The 25,480-nt window shown below is 41.9% G+C and overlaps 1 long non-coding RNA gene across 8 annotated transcripts in view; it reads right to left on the bottom strand.

Annotated features, from left to right (window-relative positions):
• The window catches only part of LOC123841063 (uncharacterized), a 284,524-nt gene that overhangs the window by 208,942 nt on the left and 50,102 nt on the right, over positions 1-25,480 (bottom strand). The window contains exon 3 of one of the 8 annotated variants that reach the window (XR_010411402.1): positions 17,238-17,335. The exons of 6 other annotated variants lie outside the window; for them this stretch is intronic. This is a non-coding gene — a long non-coding RNA (uncharacterized LOC123841063). Of the gene's footprint in view, positions 1-12,874; positions 13,455-17,237; positions 17,336-25,480 lie in introns of those variants that run through there. One more of the 8 variants, XR_010411403.1, reaches the window with a different exon arrangement.

Here is a 25,480-nt window from a genome sequence, read left to right as displayed (position 1 = left end):
ATATGACAGGGGCGCCTGAGTGGTTCAGTCAGTTAAGCATCTGCCTTCGGCTCAGGTCATGATCCCAGGGTCCTGGGATCGAACCAGAGCAGGGAGTCTGCTTCTCCCTCTCCCTCTGCTGCTATCCCCACTTGTGCTCTCTCTCAAGTAAAAAAATAAATTAAATTAAATTAAATTAAATTAAATTAAATTAAAAAGATATGACAGAAATCCAAATTTGTCTTCATAGCTCAAGATCTTACCTACTTATAATTGCTTCCCTTTAAGAAAACACAGCCAATAGAATTTCCCCAAATTGAACAACAATGTGTAGCTCAGCAATATTTTGAGCAAGTTATTTAACCTCCTCAAGATCCAGTTTCCTCATGTGTTAGAAAAGAGTAAAAGTAGCCTCCTTAAGGAGTTGCTGGAGGATTAATGGAACTAAGGGCTGTAGAATTTAGCATAGTACCTGGACATAGTAGATGCTCAATAAATGTTAACTTTTAACAGATGTTGCTGGAATTCCATTGGCTCATACTGGCATCTGCTCTTGCAGGCTTCCAAACTCCTATAAAATCCTCCCAGAGTATTTCTGCTCACATGTGTTCACAATTCACTTCTCCAGCCACAACTGCCTCATGGCACCCACAGTGCTCTTCCTCTCCATCATTGCTGGCCCTCAACACATTGCATATGCATACACACATACACATTTTCCACCCCTCATAAAACAGCCCCTTATGTTCCAGGAGTCCCCCAGGACCTGACCAGGGGTCATTATCTGACCTTTTTCCTTTCTTCCTCCTCTGAGCAGACCCTTTCAACCCCAGCAACTCTTGGAGGGTGAGGAGCAGGGAGAAAGGAGCAGGGCTTGCTTCTCATAAAAGACTGTCTTTTCTCCACTGTATATTCTTGTCCTAGATTAACTGACCATGAAGGTGTGGGTTTATTTCTGGGCTCTCTATTCTATTCCATTGATCTATGTGCTTATTTTTGTGCCAAAATTGTGTGTATTTTAAATTTGAAAAAAAAAAAAATTGTGGAAACCTAGCCTCTTATCTTTTGGGGAAAAATTCCAAACTGGCTTCTCCTGGGTTGATCTTGATAAATGTTCTGCTTTCCATACATGGCAGGGCAGGTGCTGGGGATTGTTTTTCCAGCCATGGTGACAGATTTGCAGTGGTTATCCACATCCTATCACCTGTTCCAAGGGCAGGTCAAGAGAACATTTTTTACTATGACTGGCCAGGTTGAGACCAGGAAACAACGGAAAACAGACCAAACAATAAGGAGGTTGAACCTTTGGCCTTTCTCAACAGGGCCCCTGGCCTCAGACTTTCACTTCTGCCATATGGTCACACTGTGTATGGTTGGCAGTCAATTCAAACACAATGACCAAAACTTCAGGGTTAACCAATTGAGCATCCTCACTGCAATTTTGTTCCAATGGATTTCAAAACATTTTCAATTCTTATATACTCTGTATACACAGAAAAATTTCCATACACATAAAGTTACTTTAACCGTAATGCAGTGGTTCCCAAACGGGATGGTGCAGCAGAATCACCTGGACTGTTGAGTAAACACAGATCACCTGCCCCCATCCCCAGAGTTTCTGGTCTACAAGGCCTGGCGTGACCCTGAGAATTTGCATTTCTAAGAAGAGGTGCTGTGGACTACACATGGAGAACCACTGTAGGACTGCCATGCAATTATGGATATTATCTTACATCTCCCCTCCCAGTGTTGCCTTGCTGAGCACTTTGATAACATTCTCTCTCTCTTTTTTTTTAAATATCTTATTTATTTGAGAGAGAGAGAGAGAAAGAAAGAAATCACAAGCAGGTGGGCGGGGCTGAGGAGAAGGAGAAGCAGACTCTCCGCTGAGCAGGGAGCCCGACATGGGCTCCATCTCAGGACCATGAGATCATGACCTGAGCCAAAGGCAGACGCTTAACCAACTGAGCCACCCAGGCGCCCCGAAGACATTCTCTTGAGCAGCCCCCAACACACTCATAGTCTAGTAAGTGGAAGCACGACCATTGTCCTTAGTTTAGAGAGGAGGCAAGTCTGATTCAGGGTACAGGCTTGCTCAATGTTGCACAGTTAATTAGTGGCATAGCCATCTGTTGGTCTTGTTCTCTCCATTAGCCCGCAAGCATCAGGATCAGAGAGGAAACAGAATGAAGGATAACTGGGTTTTTCCCAGTATATAAAAATATCACTACTAAGAATGATAATGGCTGTTCTCTGCTAAGTGTTCATTATTTCCAGATGCTGCTGCGTTTCACTTCTATTATGTAATTTAATTCACTCAACCATAAGAAGTAGGTACTATTATTAATGCCCACTTTACAGATAAAGAAATTGAGGCTCACGATGCTTGAGAAACATATCCAAGGTCACATAATAAAAAATCAGTGAAGCCTGGACACAAACCCAGATGAGTCTGATCGTGGAGCCTATGTTTTTGGACACTACTCTTGTAAAAGGGGAATCAACAGCCTTTTCTAAACTCTCATTACCCTTTGGTTCCTGGTAATCTGTGTCAAGAGCTGGGCTTTGTGATGAGAATGGAGATGAGCAGAGAGAGTGAGCAGCTAACCCAATGTCAAAGCTGATGGTAGAGGAAGGTGGCTGGACCGCCCTGGTAAATGAAGGACAGGAGCCGAGGGACACAAAGGTCTGGAAACTTCCTTGTCGAACACAAAGCTAACCGGGTGGGTAAGTTTTGCTCCAATTTTAATGAATCAAGTTTCCCTTACTTCTGAATGCTTGCTTAGTATTACTCCCCCCTTTTCCTTGCATACAGTGTCTAGTCTGCCTTTTTCCATAAGCTGTTTTCCTTTACCCGCTGCTCCTAGTTCCTTTAAAGTTTCTAAAGGGGTACGGGTTTTGAGAGCTCCAAGGGCTACATGTACATTTCACCTATAGTGGGTTTTCTTCATTTCTCTCCATCCCTCCCCACAAGAGACACCAAAGAACTCATCATTAGGCTAATAGGTAACCCCAGGCTTTTGGGTGGCCTCCCAGGTAAATATTTTATTTGGTTCCCATGTCATATCCCTTTTCAGATTCTGGAAGTCTGTGACTCATGTGCACATGGCATTCCCATATCGGCTCTCTTGGTTGCCCCCTCCTAATGAAAGCTTCATTTGGCATAGATAAAGAGTTAACTGAATAAGAGGGAACCTTTTCTGGTGTCTCCTCTGAGCCAGGAGGTGTGCTAATGATTTATATATGCTTCTTGACCATGCTTTCCCAGCACATCGATGAGGTTGGTATCATTCCCCTTTACAGAAGAGCAAGGACGGGGGTTACAGAAGACCCAGGCAGCACAGCCTGTCCATAGCAGCACCAAGATGCAGACCTGGGGTTTTCTTCACTCTGGTGCCCATCTCTTTCCTCTATTTATCCTAAAGAGAACTTGTTTCACCAGACACCACAAAGGCGACTCTGACCCCCACCACTACTCCTCTTGGGCGTTTCAGTATACTATGCAGTCCCTCTCCTGGGCTGAAAGGAAAGCCCAAATCTTCAGGGACTTTACAATACCAGAGGATCATTCAACTCCTTCCAGTTCAACAAGTATTTATTGACTATCTACTCAGTGCCTCACTTTGCACTGGAATCAACAGCCCTAGAGCCCATGGTCTATAGGGAAGATAGGTGTTATGGACTGAATGTTTGTGTTCCTCCCCCCCCCAAACTCATATGTTGAAGGCCTAACCAAAGCAAAGATATCTGAAGAGGAGGCCTTTGGGAATACAGGTGTAGATGAAGTCATGCAGGTGGGCCTTCATGATGTGATTAGTGCCCTTAATAGAAGCGGAGCTCTCTCCTTCTTGAGCACACAGGGGAGGTCAGGTGAACACACAGTGAGAAGGCAGCCATCTGCAAGCCAGAGGGGAGCCCCTGTCAAGAACTGAATCTGCTGGCACCCTGATATTAAACTTCCCAACCTCCAGAACCATGATAAATAAATAAATGTTAGTTGCTTAAGCCACCCAGTCTATGGTATTTTGTTATAGCAACCCTTGACTAAGACAAGGGGAGAGTGGAAATGTCAGGCTTGCAGGTGATTCAGTTCCCAGGCTGGGTCCTTGGGGCAGATATGGGAGCGGCAGATGAAGGGAGAGCTCTCTGATGGACCATTTGGAAGTGTGCTACCTCTGGTAAAGTCCACTCAATCAAAGTAGGGAATTGTGTCACTTTCACCTGGGAAGTCACGCTCCTCCCAGCCCTTTGCCATTAAAAGGAAGTTTACAGGAGGAAAATAGTTGCTGACCACCCAGGAGAGCTCTCCCAGAGGGGTTTCTGAAATCTCTGTGATGTGTTTATTTAATAACTAACATCATGTTTTCTATGTTAATTACATATTAGAAAGTGAAAGACTTCATCAAAATAAGGAATCGTCTGTTAAGTGTGATGTGTAAGATATCAGAGCCAGACTCCTACATTGAAATCCTGCCTACACGACATACCAGCTGTGTGTCCTTGGGCAGCCTGCCCAACCTCTCTGTGCCAAAGTGTCCTTAACCCTAAAATAGGGCTCACAAAAGTATCTACCTCATGAAGCTATCATGAGGATTAAATGAGTTAATACACAAAGCTTTTAAAACAATGCTTGATACATAGGTGAATCTCAATATATATCATATGTAATATATAAATATATATGCATACAAAGAAATTATGTGCAGAGAATCTTCACAGTTACAGAAACAATATGAGCCAATGTTGTCCTTATTGTACCTATAGTCCCTCAGCCCTATTTTCCATGTAATGTGACACAGTCCCCATGTTTGACAATTTGAGTAAGGCGATGTTGGATTAACGGTTAGGCCACCTGAAGGGTGTTATTAACTCCTTGTGAAATGAAATCATTGAAATCAAGGACTTTAGAGGTAGAATAGCAAGTATGGGAAATGAGGACATGTTCCTCTTGTTTCTTTTTGCCTGTTCCCTATTGGAGTTTGGCACAAAGAAATGTAATTCAGTTTCTTGCCAAGTTCATGCTTCTTTTCAGTACAACAGTCGTGGTGGGCCTTGACCATTAGGGATGCATCAAGCCAGACTCCCGCCCCAAGGAGCTTCTGACTTGGCAGTTGGCAACCCAGTATACAACAACTGTAAGATGTCTCAATTGGTCTTAGGTGGCATGGGAACAGATGCATTTCCACAAGGAAAGATCAAAGTGGAGGATCAGGTGAAATCATATTCATACCTTCAGGGCTCTTCATGTATTCTTTTCTGATAGAGCACATACTCAGTGTCAAGCATGTGTCTAAGTACTTTACCCATATTAACTCATTTTAGCTTATAAGAAGTCTATGAGAAGATGCTAGTGTGCATCATAAATTACAATGTAAAATGTAAACTGCAAAAAAAATAATGTAAACTGCAAAATATGTTGAAAATATTGAGGCTTAACAAGTTGCAGTTAAAAGACAGAGGAACTGGGCGCCTGGGTGGCTCAGTTGGTTAAGCGACTGCCTTCAGCTCGGGTCATGATCCCAGGGTCCTGGGATCGAGTCCCACATCGGGCTCCCTGCTCTGCAGGGAGCCTGCTTCTCCCTCTCCCACTCCCCCTGCTTGTGTTCCCTCTCTCGCTGTGTCTCTCTCTGTCAAATAAATAAATAAAATCTTTAAAAAAAAAAAAAAAAGAAAAGACAGAGGAACTGAATTCAGACATAATACTCTCATCCAAGCTCAGAATTATGAAAAAAAAGTCATAATCTCACAAAAATGCCTCAAGTTTCATTCTACTTCTGAAGTGGATCATGGAAGCCATGAAATCCAGGACCATTAAAAATAATAATAATTGGATTAATAGATAGAATTTCTTGAACATCTATTGTGTTCCAAATTTGCATATTTTTAATATTTATGCATAGCCTAGCACTTAGGAACACACTCGACTCACACTGCTTTGATATCTCAGGTCTGTATTTACTAGCTTTGGAACATTGGGAAAATTTCTTAACTTCTCCATGTCTTGGTTTTCTCATCTGTAAAAATGGGGATGATAATTGTACTCACCTCATAGGGTTGTTGTAGTATTCATTAAGTTAATATATGTAAAACACTCAGGGTGCCTGGGTGGCTCAGTCGTTAAGCATCTGCCTTCAGCTCAGGTCATGATCCCCAGGGTCCTGGGATCCAGCCCCGCATTGGGCTCCCTGCTCAGCAGGAAGCCTGCTTCTCCCTCTCCCACTCCCCCTGCTTGTGTTCCCTCTCTCGCTGTCTCTCTCTCTGTCAAATAAATAAATAAAATCTTAAAAAAAAAAAATATATATATATATATATATATGTAAAACACTCAATAGTGCCTAACAGAGCAAGAGAAGTGCTTGTTGTTATTAAAATCTCACAACAGGGGCGCCTGGGTGGCTCAGTCATTAAGCTGGGTGGCTCAGTCGTTAAGCGTCTGCCTTCAGCTCAGGTCATGATCCCGGAGTCCTGGGATCAAGCCCCGCGTCCAGCTCACTGCTTGGCAGGAAGCCTGCTTCTCTCCCTCTCCCACTCCCCCTGCTTGTGTTCCCATCTCGCTGTGTCTCTGTCAAATAAATAAAATCTTTTTAAAAAAATTTTTTAATAAAAAAATTAAATAAATAAAATAAAATCTCACAACAGCCGTGTTGTTACTACATAGTTTCATACATGAGGAAATAGAGCTTGGCTGGTTAAGGGTTAAGTCAGCTTGCCCCAGGTGACCCACCCAGAACTTGGCATGGTAGGGATTCAAACCTAAGTGTGTCAGCTTCTAGACCCTGGGCTCTGAATGAGCCCACAGGGACCTTTACCTCACTGTAGCAGAGGAAAGTCAAACACAAGCTGACGAAGGCTATGGTCTCATGGTGCTCTGTAAGCCCAAGACAAGGCCACTGCCCTGGGCATGCTCAGTTGCAACTCTCTGACCATGACCTTTGCTCACTTAAAGAGCCAATCACAAGGCAGCCTGGGGTAAAGGGGTGAGACAAAGGCCTTTTGATTGGGATAGCAATGGAAGGGGGACAAGACAACTCACCTGAAGGTAGATTGGGCTGGGGGGGGAGGGGGGAAGGGGGGGCTTATCACAAAGGAATCAATGCTAAAGGCTACTACAGTCAAGAACCAGAGCTCCCCAACTTTTATAATCAAACAGCCTTCATCACTGCTGGGATCAGAGTTCACTGCAGGCTGTTCAGATGCCCTGGCAACAAACTTCCACAGGCCATAAACATCCCCTGCAGGCTGAAGGAAAGATAGGACAGGATACCAAGGACACAGTCTCCTTAGGAGGTAAACAAGCACAGGAAGATGGATTTAGCACCTGACATTTCCTTGCCTCCCTCTGACATTTGTGTTCCACGTCTTAGGAAAGTTAGTGATGCCTTATGAACTCTAAGTACCATCTTCCAAACAAACTTGGATTCTAGCCAATCACCAAAATGCAAGAGATTCTCACATGAGACCAATTAAAATATATACACCAGTGGAAGAGAGCTCCATTGATATACACTTTTGGTTTCATGATGACTTCTTTTTTTAAGATTCATTTATTTATTTTAGAGAGACAGAGTGCATGGGCACATGCATTGGGGGAGGGGCAGAGAGAGAGAGAGAGAGAGAATCCTCAAGCAGACTCTCCACTGAGTGCAGAGCCCGCCGCAGGGCTCGAGCCCACAACCCATGAGACCACGACCCCAGCTGAAATACAGACTCAGACACTCAACCAACTGAGCCACCCAGGCGCCCCTCATGATAACTTTAAAACAGAACAAAAGTTATTAGATATATCTTTATGTCATCATTAAATATATCTGGTATCTTTGTTGAAAAAAGCATTTTGTAATTTTGTATGCATTTAAAAGTATGTTATTGTAACTTTAACAAATAAATGAATTTTGGGTTAAAAAAACAACACTCTAGGAAAGTAGTGGGTAGGGAGTAGGAGAGAGGCCCAGCAAACAGAAATAAAGCATTCGCTATGAATCATGCTTTCATTAATCTCAAGGGGAAACAGGATACATCATGGCCTTGGCCCACTCAGAGGGACCTGGATTCAAATCCTAGCTCTGTCCATGTATGTGACCTTGGGCGGGTTCTATGAGCCACCAGACCTTATCTACAAAATGAAGATAACAATATTCAGTTTTGAGAACTTTGTGAGGGGTAGATGAGATAGTGTATGACAAGTGCCTAATCTTAAGAATGGCCCAGTCTTGACTCAAAAATGTTACTTTTCTTCCTCCTATACCCACCTCTTAAATATGCTTCCCCAAGGCAGAGTTAGTTGCCCATCCTTTTGTTGTACCCACAGTTGATTTGTTCCTCTTAATTTTTATCCCTGGAATTTAGAGCAGCAATCAGGTGCTTGGCAAACATCTGTTCATCCAGACTTGGTTATGGTATAACTTATATGCCATATGAAGTCCTAGGGACAGGAACCATGTCAGCCAGCATCAGGTGTGGCTGTGTTACTAAGTGTTGCCCCTCCCATTTATAAGGTACACATCAATCTTCAGCAGCCAGGCAAGTGACAAAAATCAGCTGAATTAAGATAACAAGAGTGGTAAAGTCTATGACAAACTGGACAGGATCTCCCTGCGGGCACTCTGATTCAAATAAACAAAATACACTTTTCTGGCCAAACAAAACCATCTGCCCATAGGATCTACCCATTCTGGCCATAAATTGGCCGCCACAAACAGAGATCCACATTGACAAGTATTTTCTTATACATTATTTCATCTGATATGTCAGCAACCCTCTAAAGTAAGCAGTGTTGAGCTCATCTTACAGGTATCTGACAGAGAGAGAAACTAAGGCTTAAATAGAGTGATTTGTCCAAATCGAACATAGCTAGTGAGTGGCTGCCCAGGTATTTGCATCTGTTTTCTAACATCGAACTGCACCTCCTGCTTCTCCTTAACACCACATGCTGTCGTTTTTTACCCCATAGTTTTTCTGAAACAAAAACCAAATCCCATCAAAAGGTTAAACCTGTGTCAGATTTACACTCCAATGACCACCATGAGTCACAGTCCATCTAGAACTGAGGCGGGTGTCCTCAGAAACGGTGCCTTCTTTATGGGGCACCTGGGTGGCTCAGTCGTTAAGCGTCTGCCTTCGGCTCAGGTTGTGATCCCAGGGTCCTGGGATCGAGCCCCACATTGGGCTCCCTGCTCAGCGGGAAGCCTGCTTCTCCCTCTCCCACTCCCCCTGCTTGGGTTCCCTCTCTCGCTGTGTCTCTCTCTGTCAAATAAATAAGTAAAATCTTAAAAAAAAAAAAAAAGAAATGGTGCCTGCTTTGCAACTAGAGGGACATATTTTACCCAGGCTGTTCACACTGGGAGTATGGTAGGAGGTGCCAGGCAGAGAGGTGCCCAAAGAATGGTGAACAGGTTGATAGGAAGAACCCTGCACCTGAATAGTAATGAGGAACCAGGCTCCTTGAGTCAATGTGAAGAATCTTTAAAGGAACTTGAGTTTGTAAAGAGAGCAAGAAAAACAAGGTAGAATCTTAGCAACTAGAGTAAACAAGTATCTGATTTCTCTAGGCTAGTGTTATCCAAGAGAAATAAAATGTGGCCCACATATATAACTTTACATTTTCTAAGTAGTCACGTTAAAAAAGTAAAAGGAAATAAGAGAAAATAATTTGAATAATACATTTTGTTTAACTCAATATATCCAAAATATTATTTTAACATGTAATCAATATAAAATTATTAGATAGGTTATATTCGTTTTTTTCATAGTGTTTTGAAATCTGGTATGTATTTTACATTTGCAGCTCATCTCAGTTGCATTGGCCATATTTCAAGTGCTCAATGGCCATGTGGCTAGTGATTGCCATATTGGACAGCATATATCTAGGCCAAAGAAACTCCTAAAAGTCTCTATTTCTGGTGTAGTGGAAGTGAATAATGTAGTTGAAAGCCAGATCTGACAGCATTCTTCAAGGCCACAGAGAGCCTTCATTTCTAATCTTGCTAGTTCAATTTCAAGGCAGGTCTCTCAGAGCCACCTTCAAACTTTGCCACCATTTGGGGGACAGCTGTGTCAGTTTCCAGCCAGTTGCTCTGCAAAGCCCATCAGAGGCCATTGTGTTTGGCAACCTGTTTTTGCCTTGCAACAGTGCAATCCTCAGCATGTCCCCTTTCAAATACCTATTATTCTAGTTCTTTCTTCAGTGGTGCCATGACTGGCAGTGATTAGGGTGACATTTTTTATGTGCCTGAGTTCACAGAGCAATTACATAGTGTGAGTGGCATGGTGATTCAGAGGCTGTATGTAAAGACTAGAATTGCTACATTTGCATGTCTCTGAATAATGAGATTCCTATCTCCATTATATGGCAATGAGGTAGAAATTGATAGCATTATTAACTATTTACCCAGTAAGCACAATTTTCTATTCTCTCTCTCTCCAGCTGGTTTCAAAGATGCTAAAAGCTAGAAGAGACACCCAGAGGCCATAAAGTTGCCCACATTTGAGTCTCTCAGCAACTCTACCAAATAGAAATTTTGCATAGCTAGAGATTTCCACACCTTATCAATAAATCTGGCTGCCTCCCAGAAGAGAGTCCACACACAATCCAATCCAATCTCATGGTTTCATATGGGAAGACACTGCAGAATAGACAGGCGAGAGCTGTCCAAGGCCACACAGAGAAAAAGAAGGCTAGAAGACGGAGGACTCCAACAATAGCCACTCCTCCTCTGAATCTCATCCTCCGGTGCCTGGTGGTAGCTTTGGAATAACAGAGTCCCATCTTCCAGTCTAATTACATATTGTACATTCTGATCACATACCTCTTTTTCTGCTGAAGAGATGGAGAAACCAGCTGAAATTATAATTTGATTCCCCAAACACAAAGACCTTTTCAGTTGACTAGAAATGAGCCCTAACTAGCCACTGAATCAACAAACATCAATTTTTGCAGCAATGAAATAAATATATGGGGACATAGTTATGGTTATGGTGGTTATAAAACAGGGAAAGGGAAAGCTGTGATTAAGTGTTTATATGGCTCTGCCATAAAAATGAAACATTTTTCCATCAGCCATGTGGCAGTGACATTTTTGATATCAAGGGCAAGATCAAGGTAATAATATCCAAAGGGATCCTTTAAGAAAATAGATGATCAGTGTGGCAACCCACAGATGCATAGCAGAGAGTACTTTGTTAGCAATGTTGTGGTATGTAAGGGAGAAAAACTCTCTTCAGTTAAATCCTAACACAACAGTGCTTCAGCGGTGGAATAAATGACCCCAGACAGCGTGAAGGTTAACTGCCTCTGCATAAAAGAGGAGATGGAGTAAGATTTGTCATGTGTGGGGCGCCTGGGTGGCTCAGTTGTTAAGCGTCTGCCTTCAGCTCAGGTCATGATCCCAGGGTCCTGGGATCGAGTCCCGCATCCGTCTTCCTGCTCAGCGGGAAGCCTGCTTCTCCCTCTCCCACTCCCCCTGCTTGTGTTCCCTCTCTCGCTGTGTCTCTCTCTGTCAAATAAATAAATAAAATCTTAAAAAAAAAAAAAAAAGATTTGTCATGTGTACGGTAGCATCAGCTTAACGTTTGTCACAGTGAAATGAATGCATGAACAGCTGTAACACTAAATTCCATTAATAAACATGATGGTGAAATGGGCTGGGTTGAAGCATTCTTATTTATTATATGCTAAAATGGACTATTTGTGATGGACCTTAAAAGTACTGGGTGTCTTAAAATAGCTAGAAGGGTCCATTACCTCCTTACCCCATCAATAATCAAAGGCATTGTCCTAGGAGTCAAAGCTGAAGGAGCTTCGAGGTAGCATAAAGCACGAGAAAACTGGGACATACTCAGCAGTGTGTAAAAGAGGTTGTGAAGTCCTTTGGGTCTCCACTTAAACTTCACTGGGTTCAGGGAGGCCTTTCTCTGAGCCCGTGGTCTCAAGAACTCCCCTGTTATAAGTTACCATGCTTCCATATGCTGTTTCATGTGATATGTTCATTACAAGTATGTACTTAGAGCCTGTCTTCTCCATGAAGAGTATCAGGGCAGGTGCCTAATTGTCTAACACAGCTGATTCACTGATTCAAAAGGTACCTACAGAACACCTACCAAGAGCGAGGCACCATGCTAAGTGCACAGGTTACAGCAGAGAACGAAACTACGCTGCCCTCCTGCAGCTTACACCGAACTAGGGAGAAAGAGACCACAAACAACTAAACAAACAAGCTGATTTTTTATAATAATGTGTGCTCTACACAAAGCAGAGGGTAATGAGATCGAGAGCAGATGCATGGGAGGCTAGTCTCTGAGGACAGGAGATTAAGGAAATCTGAATATTGGGAAGTTCTGGGGGAGGACACTCCCGGCAGCCAGAAGGCAGGTGGAAAAGCCTTAAGATAGGAATAAGTCTCTGTGGTTGAAACTGAGTGAGGGGCAGAGGGAGTCAAGGACGTAGACTGGGCGGGATCACATACTTGGATCATAGCAAATACTCAATAAACATTCGTTGAATGAAACAACAACAACAACAAACATTTGTTGAATGAATGAATAGCTACATGTCAGCTATAAGGGCTGGTGGCGTATAATTCCTGCTGCCTTGGGCAAAAGTGCACATGACCAGCATAGAAAAGTGGAAACTAGAAACTTGAAACTTCAAGAAAAACACAGCGGGTAAATAAGATGAGGGCTATGGACTCACAGAAAATAAAAATGAGATATTCAAGGCAATTTATAATAAACTCCAAAGTGCTGCAAAGGAATGTAGGGACAGGCAAGTTAATTGCAGGTTGACATCATATGGGGCAGGTTCCTGAAGGCAGGAAGTGAGCCGGGCCTTGAATCATACATACACATTAGGTGGAATGAACATAGGGAAGGGAGGGCATTGCAGGAAAATCAGTCTTACCATGTTATCCCGAAGGAGCGACCACATTTAGTTCTGGGACATGATGTCAGTCCATACTGTGCTTGTCACACAGGCAAGGGGGACAATTACACAGATGGAATGGAGAAGCTGGCATCACAACTTCTTCCCTGTAGGCTCAGGTTGCTCCCTTGGAATTCACAGGCTCCAGCCTGAGTGAAAAATTACCTACCTTCAACATAGAATGAAGCTGATGAGGGCTGTAGATCTCTAAGGTATGTTTTAATTCTCTCATATTCCGGAAGCTCACTAGGCTGCTAGTCTTGTTGTGGTGGTTTAGTTCCGTTTTAGCACTTTGTTAATTAAACCCTTTTGGAAGCTGTCCAGGCTAATCTAACATCATAAAGTCTGTAACAGATGAGTCACAGAGCCACCACCCAACCAGTAGGCCTAAGCCAGAAACCAGGTACCCTCCTTTCCTCCACCCAGCTTGAGTCTAATCCATGAGGTCCCATAAATCTAACTCTCAAATCCATCTTTCTGCCCCTTCCTCACCGCCACTACCTTATTCAGCCCCTTGTCATCTCTTGCCTGAATCCCACCCTACTTCTAGCTCATTCTAAACATTCCTCTCCACTCCCCATAACCTGAGTGACTGCTTACATATTCACCACTATATACATACACAGCCTTCATAATTTGCCTACTTTCCCATTCCCATCTCCCTCCACACCTCCAAAACATCCCAACTTCAAGAAAACAAGCTATTTACAATTTTTCCAAAACCCCATACTGTTGGAAGACTCTATGCCTTTGTGCTTGCAGTTCTCTCACCTGGAATACCCTTAGTCAAACCTGTATGGATGCCTCTGATTCATCCTTTAAGACTCAACTCAAATATCACCTATTCTGTGAAGCTTTCCCTGATCACCATTGTATATTATTCAGGATTCTCCAGAGAAACAGAAGCATTGGGATATGAATATAGAGAGAAAGTGATTAATTTTAAGGAATTGGTTCATGCCATCATGGAAGCTGGCAAACCCAAACTATGTAGGATTGGCTGGCCAGCTGCAGATCTAGGGAAGGGCAGGTGCTATAGTTCAAGTCCAAAGGCCATCAGGCTGAAGATCCAGGAAGAGCCAGTGCTGCAATTTGGGATGAAGGCCATCTGCTATAAAATTTCCTTTTGCTTGGGAAAGGTCAGTCTCTTGTTCTATTCAGGCCTTCACTTGATTGGATGAGGCCCATCCACACTGTGGAGGGCAATCCACTTTACTCAAAGTCCACTGATTTAAATACTAATCTCATCTAAAATAATCCCCTCACAGAAACACCCAGAACAGTGTTTGACCACATATCTGGGCACCATGGCAGAGACAAACTGACACATAAAATTAAACATCACAATCATGAGCAAGATTAGGGTTTTCCTTCTGTGATCCTGTAGTATCTCAATAAAACTCTATGTTAGCTTTACTATTTTACTTCAGTTATAAGTAGACACATCAATCTCACCTCTCATGGGTAGGGATCATGTACTAGTCATATCTATATCCCATTCTTTAAATATTTTATTTTATTTTTTATTTATTTGAGAGAGAGAGAGAGTGAGAAAGAGAGCACAAGAGGGGGTAGGGTCAGAGGGAGGAGCAGACTCCCTGCCAGGGAGCCCGATGCGGGACTCGATCCCGGGACTCCGGGATCATGACCTGAGCCGAAGGCAGTCGCTTAACCAACTGAGCCACCCAGGTGCCGTCTATATCCCATCAGTAAATACTTGTCAAATTAATTGACTAAGTGAATTCATCAACTGCTTTTATATTGTTAGGACAACACTATACAACTCTAGTCCTTACAGCAATCACCAGATCAGGGAATTACTGTTAGCTTCCCATGAAAGGAAATAAAAATAGAGTACAAACAAGTCATTAACCTGACTTCCTACTGAGAGACCACAAATTCCAACGTTCACTTGAAACTTTTGCTCCTTGATTAACAAGGCACAAAGGATGCCCTGGCTTCCTTCAGCTTTCCTGAGCAGTGGACAGACCATCCCAGCTCCCACAGCCACTGACCAACAGGAAGTTCCCTAGAGCAGTCTGAATTTATATGCCACTCCATGACTCACCTGCTCATAAATGTCCCAGGCTCTTGGCTAGGAGCTTTTGTGGCCTAGTAACAGTCAAGAGACCATAATTCCAAGCATATGTCATAAAGCTATTAGAACAAATTCTTACCATTATTTTGAAACCCAGGATTCAAGGTATGAAAGGCAAGAAATCTTCAACAGCCAAAACAAAGTAATTTCATTCTAGAACAAAGAGGTCCTAGTATTTGGTGAGATGGACTTCGCAATAAGGATTTTGTTAACAGCTACACTTTTGTGAGAATGTATTATGCTGTAGGCATTCCTCCAGATCAGTTTATATGCATAATCTTATTTCATTCTTACAATAGCCTTCTGAGGTCGATACTATTTGGCTACACTCTACAGATGAGGGAGAGCACTGGAACACAGAGATTAGGTAATGAGGTTAGGAAGCAGCTCAGTGGAACTGAAAACCCAGTCTGGCTCTAGAGCCCACAGTCACCATACAGATTCCTTGGAGCACCTTAGAATCATAGGAGCAGATCAGGAGTAAATAAGGAGTTCTCAGAAGATGCTCCTTTTTGTATCCTATCTCTCTCGAGAGGTCTTTAGGACATGCATCCCCCACATCCCACCTGTCACCCCCACCCTACCTACTCTTGCAGCCTCACCCCTGTACTCTCCTTATCTACATGCTACACTTTAGCCAAAGTGAATATATTTTGGTCCCATCAGCATCTCTTGCCTGCAAGCCATATACATGCTATTTCAAAACTCCACCAGCACCCCATCCCTCACCCCCTGCCACCCATCTTCACCTGAATCTTGTTTATTTTCAGGTCTCCGCTTTGGCCTCTCTGGAGAAAGCTCTCCTGACCCCTCTGCCTGAGCCGGGTGCCCTTCTCCCTGTAGGCTCCTACAATCCACTCTGAAGTTCTCACAGACCTTATCACACCATATGGTAATTGCTTATTTAATGGCCTGTCTCCTAACTGTGGCCTCCATAGGATCATGATTAACTACTGGTCAACTAGCACACGTCTGACACACGGTAGACACTTGATAAGCAGTTGGTGGAAGGAGGAATATAAAAATGAGTGGATGAAATAAATGTTTATTATTTGAGTCTAGACAGGACAGTTTAAGACATTCCCAAAAGAATCTCTTAAGATTTCATCAAAAATTGATGCCCTCGTGACAGCTTCTCCCCTAGCAACTGAAGAAGCCCCTAAATTTCTCTAGCTAAGAAAAGAGGTTCAAGAACCAAGCACTAGGGGCGCCTGGGTGGCTCAGTCCGTTAAGCATCTGCCTTTGGCTCAGGTCACAATTCCAGGGTCCTGCGATGGAGTCCTGAATCAGGCTCCCTGCTCAGCAGGGGAGTCTGCTTCTCTCTCTCCCTCTGCCCCTCCCCCCTGTCTGTGCTCTCTTTCTCTCTCAAATAAATAAATAAAACCTTAAAAAAAAAAAAAAGAACCAAGCACTAATGACTTCTGAAGCTTTCTTTCTCCCATTTCAATCTCTGAACCCAAATATCTGTTATCAGATAGGACCTGGAATACTTTTGAAGATAGCTAAAGCCTCTAAGCAAGACTCTTGATACTAATCTAAGGTGAACTTAATCCTGAAACACTTTTTAAAACAATGTCTGGGTGTGGTCCAGCTTTGGGGTTATAAACGTGTTGTCTGTTGTTTATTATATTTTCACAAGTAATGTTCCATCATTGCTAAACTATGCAAATAAGCTTTTCATGATTCCCAAAGAGCACTCCTTTAGTTATAGCACAGGATGTCATGTATGATAACAAATATTGAAGGACATTGTTTTCATTTTTAATATAGACTCTTCTGTCCTGGGACAGAAGGCTGTAAGTCAGAGATACGTGCTTTGTGTAATGTTGCATTGTTCCTCTTTCTGAAAGAGGAGAGGTAGGAACTACACTACATGACATCTGAGATTTCCAATTCTTAACTTTCTAGGAGGCTGTGAAGTCATAAGGAAAGTGTGTACATGCACCATTACTAAACAAATGTTATGAGCTAAATTGTGCCCCCCACAAATCCATATGTTGAAGTCCTAATCACTAGTACCTCAAAATGTGCCTGTTTTTGGAGACAGGGCCTTTAAAGAGGTGCTTACATTAAAATAAGGATGTTTAGGTTTGCCCTAATCCAATATGACTGGCGTTCTTATACAAAGAGGAAATTTGGACACAGACGTGCACGTGAACAGAGGAAACACCAAGGAAAGACACAGGGAGAAGGCAGCCATCTGCAAGCTAAGGAGAGAGGTGAAGAAGCCAACTCTGCCCATACCTTGATCTTGGACTTCCAGCCTCCAGAAATATGAAGAAAGCAATACCTGTTGTTTAAGCCACCCAGTCTGTGGAATTTTGTTATGGCATCCCTAGAAACTAATACAACAAATGATTAACAAATTTTAGAGCGATAGTAGAATCCCAGTGCAGGATGTGTTTTATCTGCCATTTGACTAAGGATGTTTTGATTCTTCATTTGTAATACAAATATTTTCATTAAGTAGTACTAATATTCATTAATTTTAGTTAAGAAATAATTTGGCTGGGGGCGCCTGGGTGGCTCAGTAGTTAAGTGTCTGCCTTTGGCTCAGATCGTGGTCCCAGAGTCCTGGGATTGAGCCCCGCATCAGGCTCCCTGCTTGGCGGGAAGCCTGCTTCTCCCTCTCCCACTCCCCCTGTTTGTGTTCCCTCTCTCGCTGTCTCTCTCTCTATCTCTCTCTATGCCAAATAAATAAATAAAAATCTTAAAAAAATAATAATAATAATTTAGGGGGTGAATGCCATTAGGCCAATTTTCTATGTCCATTCTCTATGGAGATCAGCTAAACCCCTTCCAGGTTTTTGGGTTTGTTTTTTTTTATTTTGTTCAGCTAAAGTCATTTTCATTGATTCAATTTTTATCAATAGTAGATAAAAATGTATTGAATCAAATCTTATCAACATTTATCAATCAATGCTTTGTCCAAATAAAATGTTATCAATTATAGCCTTTTATAAAGCTTTTGCTGGGGCGCCTGCGTGGCTCAATCAGTTAAGCACCTGCCTTCAGCTCAGGTCATGACCCCAGGGTCCTGGGATGGAGCCCTACATCAGGGTCCCTCCTCAGTGGGGAGCCTGCTTCTTCCTCTTCCTCTGCCACTCCACCCTGCTTGTGCTTGCTCTCTCTCTCTCTGTCAAATATATAGATAAAATCTTTAAAATTTTTCCAGGTCAAATGTTGTTGACAAAATTTGATTCTTTTGTTAAGTTTAAAAAAAACAACAGCCTTATGATGAGCACTGAGTAATATATAGGATTGCTGAATCACCATACTGCATACCCAAAACTAATACAACACTGTTAACTATACTGGAATTAAAATAAAAAAATAGGGCACCTGGATGGCGCAGTTGGTTAAGCACCGACTCTTGGTTTCAGCTCAGGTCATGATCTCAGGGTCATGGGATTGAGCCCTGCTTCAGGCTCTCAGCTCAGCAGGGAGTCTGCTTGGGACTCTCTCCACCCCTCCGTGTCTCCCCCCCCCCACCACACACACACATGCACTCGCTCTCTCTCTAAAATAAATAAATCTTTCTTTCCTTTCCTTCCTTTCTTCCTTCTTTATTTCAGGAACAGAGGGTGAGGGACAAGTAGACTCCATGCTGAGCACTCAGGGCTCAATCTCACAACCCCAAGATCATGACATGAGCCAAAATCAAGAGTCCTACATTTAATGGACTGAGCCACTCAGGCACCCCTAAAAAAAATTTTTTTTTTTTTTAAAGATTTTATTTATTTATTTGAGACAGAGAGAATGAGAGAGACAGAGAGCACATGAGAGGGGGGAGGGTCAGAGGGAGAAGCAGGCTCCCTGCCGAGCAGGGAGCCCGATGCGGGACTCGATCCCGGGACTCCAGGATCATGACCTGAGCCGAAGGCAGTCGCTTAACCAACTGAGCCACCCAGGCACCCTAAAAAAAATTTTTTTTAAATAAAAAAGTTTTTCAGTAAAAAATAAAATAATAAAATACCTCCATGTTTTAAATAAAAATTAGCCTTGGGGCACCTGGGTGGCTCAGTCGTTAAGCGTCTGCCTTTGGCTCAGGTCATGATCCCAGGGTCCTGGGATCGAGCCCCGCATTGGGCTTCGCTCAGCGGGGAGTCTGCTTCTCCCTCTCCCACCCCCCCTGCTTGTGTTTCCTCTCGCTGTCTCTCTCTCTCTCTGTCAAATAAATAAATCTTTAAAAAAAATAAAAATAAAAATAAAATAAATAAAAATTAGCCTTATTGAGTACATAAAGTTTATGAAGTATACAATTCACTGGTTTTTTGTGTATTTTGTGTATTTACAGGGTTATGCACTTATCGATACTATCAGAACACTTTTATCATCTCAAAAAGACACTCCCATTCCCCTTTCCATGCCCCTAGCCTCTGGCAACCAGTATCTACTTTCTGTCTCTATGGATTTGCCTATTCTGGACATTTTGTATAAATGGAATCATGCAATACATGACCTTTTGTATCTGGTTTCTTTCACTTAACATCTTCAAGGTTCATCCATGTTAAAGTATATATCATTACTCCATCCCTTTTTGTGGCCAAATAATATCCCATTATATGGATAGACCATATTTTGTTTATTCATCACTTAATGGACATTTGGGTAATTTCTACTTTTTGGCTATTATGAATAATGAACCTTTATATACAAGTTTTTGTATGCACATTTTTTTTATTCTCTTGTGTATATACCTAGAAGTGAAATTCTTAATCATATGGGAACTCTAGGCTTAACTTTTGAGGAACTGCCAGACTGTATTCCAAATTGGTTGCATCATTTTACATTCATTCCCATTAGCAATCTATGAGGGTTCTAACCTTCTCTCAATTTTTATTATCATTTACAATGTGCAGTTTTGGCTTTTTCAGCTGTTTTGTGTTTATAGATACTACCACTAATATTCATTACAAAATACAAAAATATGGTAGCTTGCATTTATTCCTTAGCAAAGTCAAGGAAATCTAGGTATTCCAGGATATTTCTGTTGTCCAGAATTGGTTTATTGCAGGGGTGAGAAAACTATAACCCATGGGCCAAGTCCAGCCTGCTGCCTGTTTTTGTGTGACTCACGTGCTAAGAACATCTTTTACATTTATAAATGGTTTCAAAAATTCAAAAAATATATATATATATTTTGAGGTACATAAAAATTATACAAAATCCAGATAGCATTGACTATAAATAAAGTTTTTTTGGAACATAGCTACACTTTGTATTTACATATCATCCACAATTCCTGGAAAGCTAGATTGCAGAGTTGAATTATTGGGATAGAGACTGGCCCATGGAGCCTAAAATATTTACTCTCTGGCCCTTTACAGAAAAAAGTCTATCATATTGACAATCCAATTCATCTTTATTTTTCAGATCACATGGTGTTATGGGCAGCAACTCTCCAGATAGTTGTCAAAGAGAGAGCATATGGCAGCTATCCCAAATGTGGGCCTTAGTCTGTTGCCAGTTGGTGAGCCATCATGATCCATAATGAGATAAGCACAGAGACTGAGAGTAAGGATTATAGAAAATCGACAGAGTAGTTTTATATCTGTCGAATCTAATACTTTAAAAATGGGCTGTGTGGGGGTGCCTGGGTGGCTCAGTGGGTTAAGCGGCTGCCTTTAGCTCAGGTCATGATCCCAGGGTCCTGGGATCGAGTCCCTAATTGGGCTCCTTGCTCTTGCTTGTGTTCTCACTCTCTTGTGCACACATGCTCTCTCTCTCTAGCAAATAAATAAATAAAATCTTAAAAAAAAAAAAGAGTTACCAGGATAGTCATCTGAGTTAATATATGTAAATTATTTAGAAGGATACCTAGCACATAGTAAGAACTACATAAATGTTAGCTATTAGTATTATTACTGTATATATATGTAAAGTATCTATGCATAAAGTGGCCACAAAACTTTCTTCTATTAGCTGCCCAAAATGGTATGCAGCATACTTCATCTTTTTAAAGTAAATGTATTTTATATTCCTGCCAAACATAAGATACCTAGCTTTTTAAAACAGTCTTACTAGGTTAGAATCACCAGGTACTTCCAGCAGATTGTAAGATAATTATTCATGTGTTATTTTTCATGAATTTGTAAAGCATTTCTCATAAACTCAATATAATCCAAAAGCTTAATTTCAAGTATATAAAGTGCAGCTCATGAATTGGTGCAAATACTGTGTAGACGTTTTAGTTTTATCATCCCGCACACTACAACTACTCAACCCCAATCCTAAACAAACTTTACAAAACACAAAATTTTTTCAGAATTAATCTTAAGCCTGTGGCAGCCTCTTCTTAGGCGGGTTTCCAGGCACTGTGGTAACAGAGGCTACCCCTAGGAATGACTCTCTTTAGAATTATATTTCCGTACAACATTCGGGGTTACTGGAAGAATGATAGTCAACCAACTCCACAGAAAGTCTTGCTCTCCACAAACATTCTTTTTTTTTTTTAATTTTATTTTATTACGTGATGTTAGTCACCATACAATACATCATTAGTTTTTGATGTAGTGATCCACGATTCATTGTTTTCGTCAACATTCTTACCATTCCATACTTCCTGCCTCTGGCTCTGTTCTGCCTTCAGCCTGCAAAAAAATCTCCCAGCCTCCGCCTACTAAGAGCATAGACATCCTCCAAGGCCAGATACGAATACCACTTCTGTAGCAACTTCCCAGATCCTTTGCAGTCAGAACTAATAAAAACTGCAAAACTCAATGTTATCATTATTGTTCAATGCTTGTCTCATCCACTAAGCTGACTCCAGAGCATCTACCAAAGTGCCTTATAAATACTGAGTGGGAAAAGGATACCAAATAATATCCTCTAGGAAATTATTGATCAGACATTAACAAGCTGTTATTTAGTTGTCTGTCTTCCCCCGCTATCTAAATTCCATAAGGATAGGAATATTAACTGTCTTGCCTATTAGCCAGGGACTGGCAATAGTAGATGCTAAATAAATATTGGTAGACTAAATGGATGAATGAACACATGAATGAAAGAAAGGATGAATGAATGAATGAATGAATAGGGGACCAAGACAGGGATAATCTTCATGAAGTAGAACCGTCTGATATCTTAGTTGAGCTGATCTCATTTCTCTCCACATAAAGGGATGGGGGGAACTTTCAAAATTACTTTACTCCAGACTTCCAATAATCAAGTTCTTCTTTCCCAAGATCAAAATTAGAGTTGTATATCACGATGTCACACACAGCATACACAGCATACTGATATTGAACTAGGAGGGCAATTTAACGAACAGATCTATTTTTTCTTCCCTTCCTTAGGCAATTTTAAATCATCTTCTTTTTCTGGAAGCAAATCTTCCAGTTATCTAGGTTATTTCTCTTGTAATTTCCTCATGCTCTTAGGGTCATCCATTTTGTAACATTTAAGGATTTCGTATACCTTGGTGACAATAGTCTCTCCTGGATCAGGGTATCAGCAAGCCACAATACCCTGAGTAATCCTAGAGGCTCAGGCTCAGAGCATAAACCCCAGCCATGGACTGGGGTTATCCAAAGGTCAGGGAGCAACTAAACCAATATTACTAGCCAAATGTTTTTACAGCCATTATGGACATGGGTGTTAACTTCCCAGGGACCTGAGAAAAGAAATGCCAAGGAGGTAACTTGAATGTCACTCTGCCTACATTTTCACTGACCTTGTTTACTTACAGACTGTTCATAATGACTGAGATTCTAGAATCACAGATATTACTGCTAGAAAGGACCATAGAGATAGTTTTAATCCATGGGTGGCAAACCCAAAGGGCTAGAGTGGCCAGATAGATTATTTAATTGAAAGAAGACAGCATGTTGGGGGCTAAGGAGAACAGCAAAGAAGAGGCTCATCTGAAGAGCAGAGCAAGATGCTCAGCTCAAGCTCATTGCTGCCAACTGGTATCTAAGGCCCAGTGTGCCTAATCTTGTTATTTTTTTCCCCAAAAAGATGAGTATTCCGATATTCATGAGTTATCTCTCAATTTTTTTATGGTAAAATATGCATAATATAAAACTTACTGTCTTAAACATTGTTAAGTGTTCAGTGGTGTTAAGTACATTCACGTCATGCAACCAGTGTCCAAAAGTTTTTTCATCTCATAAAACTGAAACTCTGTGCTCATGAAACAATTCACCATTCCCCATTGCCCCCAGCCTCTGGCATCCATCATTCTACTCTCTGTCTCTGTGAATTTGACAAACTCTAGGTATCTCATATGTGTGGAATCATACAGTATTTTCATTCTGCAACTGGTTTATTTCACTTAACATAATATCCTCTAGGTTCATCCGTGTTGTAGCATGGGTCGGAATTTCCTTCCTCTTTAAGGCTGAATAATATTCCATGTATGTATATACTACAATTCTTTATCCATTCATCTATTCATACCTTTTCCATAGCAATTTTTAAATGACTGACACTAATTCAAATTCTGTAAAACAAACAAAAAGCAAAAAACAAAAACATTATACAGCAAAATACATACTTTCAAGAAGTATATGACCCAGAGAACACCCTCATCTTACAGATGAGGAAACTAAAACCTGTATGTCAACATGCCCACAGTTGCACTTGGCTGTCTGGTGCCTGAGACAGAACTAGAATAAGATACAGAACTGGAGGATACAGTCCTAATACAGACCATTGAAATGTTTCACGAACACTCATCAGAGCCCCAAAACCTTGGATCTGTTAGAGGTTCCAACTTGCTAAAAATTCATGGCTAGATTTGGTGACTTGTGAAACAAAGGGGAAAAGGCAATAACTCAAAACATTCTCACAAAGGAAGCGGGGGAAAAAAGAAAAGACAAATATAGGAGGTGATAGATGTGCTAATTAACTAAATAAGAGAAATCCTTTCATAAATGTATACATATGTCAAATCATCACAATGAACACTTTAACCATCTTATATTTAATTTGTCAATTATACCTCAAGAAGCTGGGGGGAGGGAAAAGGCAATAACTCAAGGCAGAGGCAGGCTGAAAGTAACTTTCTCTGCCCATTGCCTCCTTCTTCTTTCTCCAGAGGTAGAAATAAGGGGGCTGGAGATCTATTCATTATCAGTTAACAATGGACAAAGAGAAGCCTGTCTGCTGCATTAGTCATTGCTTAGAGGTCCCCAACTTCTAGTTACACTCCTGCTCTCTACCCCCAAAGTGACTTCTCTTTGATACTATTTCTGAAATGGAATGTGACCCTCTGGCTGGACAGGGTTGAGGGCATGCGGAGAGCATGAATGGGAATATTAGAGCTGTAATTCTGCTTGCATCTGATGTGTGGGTTCTCAAGAATAAATATGGCAATGAGAACTTGAAAAGGGTTGTGATCTGGGGAGGAAAAATGAGGCACATTCTTAGGAGAAGAAATGGCAAAGATGTGAAGATGCCCAACTTAGAAAAGGGAATGGCCTTTCTCTTTCTGGGACAGACACACAATCTGACTTGCTGATTACTCAAGGAACAGAGTACTTCTGCCCCTAACTTGCTGTGTGCCCTGAGACAAAGTCCTTGCCTCCCTCCATCCCAGCCTGTCTTTTCATAATATTAGAGAAAAGTTACACAGATGTGGGGTTTTTTGTCTTGCTGATTTGGCACTTAGACATACTAAATTGACGTTAATCACATAGCCATGCCTCCTATCTGGTCTGGTGTCTCCTGTTCTACTAAGCCTCTACCAACTTCAGCTGCCTTGGGTGGTTCAGGAATCGAGGGTTTGAGTAGAGTCAGAACAGAGGCAGTGGTAATTGTAATAAACTGAGAGACCTCAGTCAAACTCCTTTGTTCCTAGAGACCAGCTTGAAACTGCTGGTCACCTGGAGCAAACCTCCAGCCAGCAACTCCAAACTTTGACAGCATTTGATGCTGTTAGGAGAATTACTACTTGCCACTTCTCTCCCGGCTGGAGGTGGGGGTAGTGCAAAGGAAAGTTTCAAAGGGTAGCCAGTATTTGAAAAAGCACTTGGGGGATCCTCAGATGAAACTGCTCACTACACCCAGTGGCCTATTGCCAACAGTATTATCCACACTCTGGGGTCGAGCACTGATGGTTTCCTGACACAATCATGATTCAAGCCAGGCTGAATGATGCCTTTTTTTTTTTTTTTAAGACTTATTTATTTATTTATTTGACAGAGAGGGACACAGCAAGGGAGAGAACACAAGCAGGGGGAGTGGGAGAGGGAGAAGCAGGCTTCCCGCGGAGCAGGGAGCCCGATGCGGGGCTTGATCCCAGGACCTTGGGATCACGACCTGAGCGGAAGGCAGACACTAAATGACTGAGCCACCCAGGTGCCCCGCCAGTCTAAATGATGCCTTTTTAATACCACGGCTGGAGCTGGCCTTGATCAGTCTCCTGTTCCCTTAATCATCCATTGTCTTCCATGGAATAAGCTCAGGAGAGTATGTTTGGCCAAGTGTTTGCTGTAGCCAGTGTGAAGCACCATTTGTTAGAAAGGCACACCCATGTTTGC

Source organism: Mirounga angustirostris, unplaced genomic scaffold (genome assembly GCF_029215605.1).
Source record: "Mirounga angustirostris isolate CCGP_5_RB_7025 unplaced genomic scaffold, mMirAng1.0.hap1 SCAF_5, whole genome shotgun sequence".
In the NCBI taxonomy this organism is placed as follows: Eukaryota; Metazoa; Chordata; class Mammalia; order Carnivora; family Phocidae; genus Mirounga; species Mirounga angustirostris.
The sequence above is the reverse complement of the archived record's forward strand: the minus strand, read 5'-3'. Positions and strand labels throughout refer to the sequence as shown.